Source organism: Gossypium arboreum, chromosome 6 (genome assembly GCF_025698485.1).
Source record: "Gossypium arboreum isolate Shixiya-1 chromosome 6, ASM2569848v2, whole genome shotgun sequence".
Lineage (NCBI taxonomy): Eukaryota > Viridiplantae > Streptophyta > Magnoliopsida > Malvales > Malvaceae > Gossypium > Gossypium arboreum.
In genome coordinates this window covers 119,292,001-119,299,306 of record NC_069075.1, presented here as the reverse complement: position 1 = coordinate 119,299,306, position 7,306 = coordinate 119,292,001, and positions in this window count along the sequence as shown.

The window sequence follows — 7,306 nt, the reverse complement described above, 5'->3', positions numbered from 1 at the left end:
TTTGAAAAATCACAAAAAATTTTAGAAATCTAATTAGAGGATGAATAAAAAATGAAATTAAAGCTTATTGAGTCTAGTTTCTTATAAAAGAAATTATGCAAGCAATGGAGTTGTAAATCATGAGATACAATAACTTTTGTGAGACAAATTCAGAATGATTTCAGGTTCCCCTGTTCTGAATTTTTAAAATCATAAAAAATTGGATAAAAATAATTAGAGGCTTAAATTTATATGTTTAGAATTCTGAATGAGTATATTTTCAAGAGAAACAAACTAGGACATCATTCGAATCTTGTACGAGAAGATAATTAATTTTTAGTGAAGAAGGGTCGGAACTGTCAGACAGCAGAACATGGGAGACTTCAATGAATAAACTGTATTAATTGGCCCAACTAAAAATTATGAAATTTTTATGGCAAGAATACATATGAGTCTAGTTTCTGGGAAAATTTATGGATCTTAATTTGGAATTCTGTAGCTCAAAATAAAAATAATTTAGTGACTATGACACTGATGGACAGCTTGAATATTCACATAAGTAGATAGTGAAAATTATGGATAATGTTACCTACAAGTGTGTTGTTTATACTAAGGATGTGGATGGAGAGGAGGAGGAGGAAAATATTCAAAAATATATGAATGACTTGTGTATAAATTGATCACATGCCCGATTATAATCGATAAGTGTTGGATTAGAAATGATATAATGTTTTATTTGGAATATTTATTATGAAATTATGATTATCGTTATAATACAAAAATTGAACTTGTGAGTTTATATGGCTAAATTTTAGTGATTATTTGTTAATTTTATGAATTTCATGATGTGTTATTTCATATGTATTGATGATAAAATCGTGAATAATGTAAAAGCATGAAAATTGAATAAATGATCAAATTGAGCATTTCAGTTCAATGACAAGATGAATTGAAGGAAAAGACCATGGTTGGACCATGGCAACAAGTGATAAGTGATAGCTTCGGCTACACTTATCTGATCAAGGAAAAGTGAAAGTGATAAGTGATAGCTTTGGCTACACTTATCTGATCAATGACAAATGACAAGTGAAAAGTGGTAGCTTCAGCTACCTGATCAGTGAAAAGTGGTAGCTTCTGCTACCTGATCAGTGAAAAGTGGTAGTTTCGGCTACCTGATCAGTGAAAAGTGGTAGCTCCGGCTACCTAATCAATGAAAAATGGTAGCTCCGGCTACTTGATCAATGAATAATGGTAGCTTCGTCTACAAGTGACAAGTGAGAAGTGATTTTCGTATAAGACCATATCTGGGATATGGCATCGGTGTGATATATGCTACTGTATAAGACCATATCTGGGATATGGCATCAGTGAGATATGTGATTCGTGTAAGACCATAGCTGGGCTATGGCATCGATATATGAATATGTGTAAGACCATAGCTGGGCTATGGCATCATTATGTGAAGATGTGTAAGACCATAGTTGAACTATGGCATCGAGAAAACGAAGTACTCAATTCCGTAAGACGTTCACTAATTTGACAAAGTTTGGTAAGTGTTACATGGAATTATGTGATACAAGGAAGTACGAGTTGATAAGAAACGAGTATAGAACTTGGTTGATAAATGAATTCATTTGTGATTATATAATTGTTCATCTTGAATGTACTGTCCATATGTATTGATAATTCAAATGTTTTAATGAATAAAATTCCGATATGGAATAAATTGAACATGAGACAAATAATTATGAAATTGAACTTGGAATTCATGAAAATGACGGTTATTGATATATGGAGACATGAGACATTGATATATGAATATGGAAAATGTTTGATAAATGTGTTTATTCATAATTATAGAATTATATACCTCATGTGTACTATTTGCATAAAGATGATATTTCAAATACTTTGGTTATTTAAGCTTAAATATGAAATAGTCTGAAATCAAGATAAGTTGTTATAAAAATATATTTAGATTACAGAGATATGGCTGATATATGTTGTATGATTACATAACGTGAAATTGTGTATATATATGAGAAATTGAATGAGAATTAAGCCCATACACGTTTCTTGTTATTTATATGAAGTGTACGATTGACAAGGGTGATGAAGTTATAAACAGAGAGTTACACGGGTTGAAAACACGAGCATGTGACTCTCCAAAGTGTGAAAATTTTCTAAGTGTTGCAAAAGTTTCATATGTTTATGGTTTGGTCCCGAACCACCCTGAATGTATGTTTTGGGCCCCGTAGGCCCATATAAGGGACGTTAAACATATGTATGAAAGTTTTTAATTTAGAAAAAAAATTATGGCTGATTTTTTTACATGATTGATCATATTAAGTTTGGTAATGCCTTGTACCCTATTCTAGGCTCGGAATATGGGTAGGGGGTGTTACATATTTTTTTGCTAAGTTACAACTATTTTAGTGTTATTTAAGTAAAAAAAGAATTTTAATGTATTTTCAATTTGTTGGGAAACATTTATGTTAATGTTTTTAGTGTATTTAATGTATTATATTTTTAAATTTTTTTATATAAAAAATAATATATAAAAAATTAATGCGGGTGAGTCGGACACGGGTTTAGCATTTTTTATCCATGCCCAAGTCCAGAAAATGGGCCTAAAATTTTGCATTGGCCTGATCCGAACTCAACCCAGTCTGACCCATGATCAAGTCTATATAGGGCTATAGTAAAAATAAAATAAATAAATATTTAAAAAAAAGACACATGATAATTTTTAAGGCTACTTGTGGAATAAAAAGTACATTGCCAATGTACTACATACTAACCCTTAAATTATATATAACCATGTAATGTTTTAATAAAAGTTAATAATATTACCTATTTAGACTAATTATATAATATTATAAAATATAAAACCAAATTATGTTAGAAATTAAATTATATAAAATAAATCTCAAACATAGAAAAATTAAAAGGATCAAAACTAAACTTTTAACATTTGTTAATATAAAAAAAATATGAAAGTGCCCATTGTCAATAAAAAGGAAGTTCGTTTCCTTTTATATATAGTTATATATCTTATAGCGCTAAAATCTCTAACGATGGTTAAGAATACTACAGCTGAGAATAGTCTTAAGCTTAATAGCATTGAGCAAAATAGTTGATGTAGGTTTACAAAGTGGATCAGTTGGCCTCAAGATGAGATTGGGCTACCAACTTGATACAGCCTTCAAATCAATGTATCAATTGCAATGGGATCTTTATTGGTAAAAGTATCATGAAGTTCTTTGTCTTACGAGTTGAATTGTATTTTGCTTCTTCTATTTTAAAAATAGGCAAATTTGTAACACCCCTCATCTGACCCGATCATCAGGTTCGAGCTATAGGATGCTACATATGTACATGCAATTCAATGTGAAACACATTCATTCATGGTTAAACAATTAAAATCGAGTATTAATCGAGCTTACGAAAGCCTTTTTATCAACCCGAGCTCAAAATAAGACCAAATTGTAAAGTTTTAGAAACTCAGGGTGACCGCCTCTGGGGCGCGACACGTGAACGTTGGGGTTGAGAGAAATTAACACAAAGACAACAATCAAATAAGAAATGCTACGTGCTGTGTCTACAAGTGTGATAGGTCAATTGTAATATAATTTGTACAATGGGATACAGGAGTACTTTGAGGATTGAACCCACATGTGTCGGCGATTGAACAAATTCTAGCTACAAACATGCAAATAAAGAATCTAAACAACTACTCGCTAAATAGCATTGTACGGGAAGCCATGAAATTAAGCTTAATAAAACTATTTGACTAACTAATTAATAAAATGACTAAATCATAAAGCATACAAAGTTATAAAACTATCAAATCAAATATGAACAGTAGTTGGTTGACTTCAATGTGGTTCACTAATTATCGAATTAGGGATCTAAATTGCTTAAACTCATAAAATGACTCCATTTTACCTATCGGTCTCAATTTTACCAAATTAGACAAATGAGCCTGGTTTATCTCTCGATCTCACTAGTTAACACCGAGGCTAATGAATTGATGCCCAATAATATTACCTTTTGCTCTTACTTGTCTTGATTTAGCATTAGGGGTGTCAATCATAAGTTTTGAGGTTCATTCAATTTAGTCCAATTTGTTACAATTTAGTCCTTGACCCAAAAATTAGTTTACTCACATCTTCATCAACCAACCCCCTAGGGTTTAGTTACCCATTACCATACTAAAGCTATCAACCATCAAATAAGCAACTAAGAAAGCCATTAACATAAAACTCAATAAGAAGATGAAAGTTGTGGTTTTTACTTGGAAAAAGTTGAAGAGAAACAACTAACAATAAAGTAAACGAGAAAAAACAATAAAGATGAGATTTCTAATGTAAGGAAATAGAACAAACTGAAATCGTATTAAACTAGAGATGAAATTGTCATTACAAGCAAGTTAAAGGTCCTAAACATGTAAATAAATTTATGCTATAGTGTTAACTAACTTAATAATCACATTTAATGTTTTAATCCACCAACATTCACTAACATATTTTAGAAATTGGTTTAATTGCCATTTTGAACCTTTGGCTAATTGTAATTTAAGTCTCTAAGTCTTTGTCTAATTAAAAACTTATAGCGATAAGACTTTTATAATTTTGTCCATGTACCTTAATTAAGAAATTAATAAACAAAATTGAAGGACCAAACTTTAAAATTCTTTCATACCAACTCCATAAATATTTTAATTTAATATTTACGAACTCAATTTACAAAAACGAGGTTCCGAAATTGCCTTTTTCGGCACTAATAAAAATCAGGATATTACAAAATTAGTCCCCATACGTTAGATCAAAAAGCTAGTTTGTCCTTTTGTTAAAAATTACATCAGTTTTCACTGTTAAAAAATGGTCCTTATACATCAGTGTAAGGTATACATAGCATGCCACATGTAATTATCTAGTTATTTTGTCAGCGACACCAATTTTTAACAATGTAAATGGATGAAATATTTAACAAAAATGACAAACCTGCTCTTTAGTCTAACATAAAAGGACTAAATTACTCATTTTTTGAGTAAAGGGGAAAAAATGCAGTTTAACTTCTAGTACAGAGGCTTTAATGGTACTTTTACCCCTTGTCACTTTATTTCCTATGAATGCATCTGATCATGTTCAACCAATTACAATATAGAATTCAATACTATAATGCACAACAAACAAATGTTAAGCTAATATGAAAAGAACTGGACTTTCAAGATTTGAGCCTCAATCTTTGCCAACTATGCAAATGTAATGATCCAATTTTCAATGGTACTGGAAAATACGATTTTGAAAACCCATTTTCATAAACTGAGCTCGCAAATATTAAATATACATATTTACGAGGATAAAATAAAATTTTATTAAATATTGGTCCAATGATTTTGCCAAATTTATAGTTAATTGAGGCCCAATGAATAAATTATAAAATTCCAACCATTATAGATTTTTAATTGGTCAAAGTTTTAGGGACCTAAATACAATAAATCAAAGGTCCAAAATAGCAATTAGACCATGCATAAAGTGGTGGAAGTGGGTGTCATGTCTTATTATGAATAAATGATAATTAAATTAAAGTTAATTAAACCAAATTAAGGTAATTAAACTAAATTACTTAGATTAATTAAAATATAAAAAGCTTTAGATAATGGAAAATTCCACCATCTTCTTCTTCAAGCACCGTCCACCATTAATAAAACCAAAGAAAAACCCTTCCAAGCTCTGCAGCATTCGGCCAAGGAGAAACTAAGGTAATTAGGTCATTTTTCATGAAATTTTTTAGATTTAAGGTCATGGGAGCTTGATTTAGCTAGCCCATGTATCAATTTGTAAAACTATTAAAGTTTTAGAAAACTGTCACTATTGATTTCTTGTAGAATTAGACTCAAAATTGATAGATTTTAAGCTTAGAATATAAAAGAGACTAGATTGTAAAGTTAAATTAACTTATTTGTTAGGGACCAAATTGAATAAATGTAAAACTTATCATGAAGTTATGTTAGAAATAGAATGTTTAAGGTCCTTAATGAGAATATATGAAATTCAAATTTTAATCCGAAGCTAGAATCAAAAGTTATGACTATACCAAGTTCAAATACTAAATTGAGTAAAATGCAAAATTTTAGGGATATTGAAAAATCAAGTTCATATAGGTTCATACATATCATAACATAGAATGGAAATAATTGGTATTGATTTATCATATAAAATGATTATTTAGATCAAGATTAGATCGAAGTGGAGTTAATCGAGGGAAAACTAAAATTGCATATTAGCCCATAAAGTATCCATTTTACATATTTTGAATAGTTAAGTTCATATGGAACTTACCACCCTATTTATTTTATCTATGAATTATACTTCAATTTATCTATATGTTAGAATTAGGTAGAATTCAATAATTTTGACACATATGACTTAAATGGACTAAATTGAATAGTCATGTGAATATTGGTTATTATGAAATAGTAAAAGGTGCAAATATGAATGTTGAATGATCATAGGACCCGTGTATGAAATATGTAATCATGTACAGGGATTGGTATTGACATATTTATGGAAATTATGCCTGTGTGAACTTAGTAAAAGGTTAGGATACGTATGACATGCTATTAGGATATGCGTGTTTTATCAGGGATATTACATGTTATTATGATATTTTAGATTTGTTGCAAACTCTCGGGTTATACATATAATAGGTTTAGCCCACTAGGTAACCTCGATATAATGCCTATAGTGCCCTAAACTCGACTGAGATGGCCCGACCCAAATTTTGAATGTCACATTAGCCACCGAAGCGACTCTCTTTACCGGTCAACCAACAAACCACAAACCAACTATCATACCAATTTAAGACATGCTTACATAAGTAATTTTAAACAAAAAACATACATAATACAATGAAAAAGTACCAAGGGTAAAATTGTCATTTTCACACATCGTAAACATTAAATACGTGAATTATAAACTTGGACCAACCAATGTCTTGAGCATTTTATTTTCAAGCATTTGTGAAAAAATTGGTTTAAAACGATCTTTAAAACTCACTTCCAAAAGGAATCTTAAGGACTGAATCATAATTTTTCCAAAATATTTGAAAAAGTTATTTTAAGAAATTGAAGCTACCGTACTAAAATTCAAGGGATTAAATTAAGATGTGAAAGTTCTAAACATGTTTTTCTAATCATATTAGCAAAAATTAATTTACACTAGGAAAAGAAGCAAACACATAGACACCTTCGAACCCTAGCATGTAACCTGCAAACCCTTATCACCAAACACATACGTATCCCTATCATCAGATACCCACG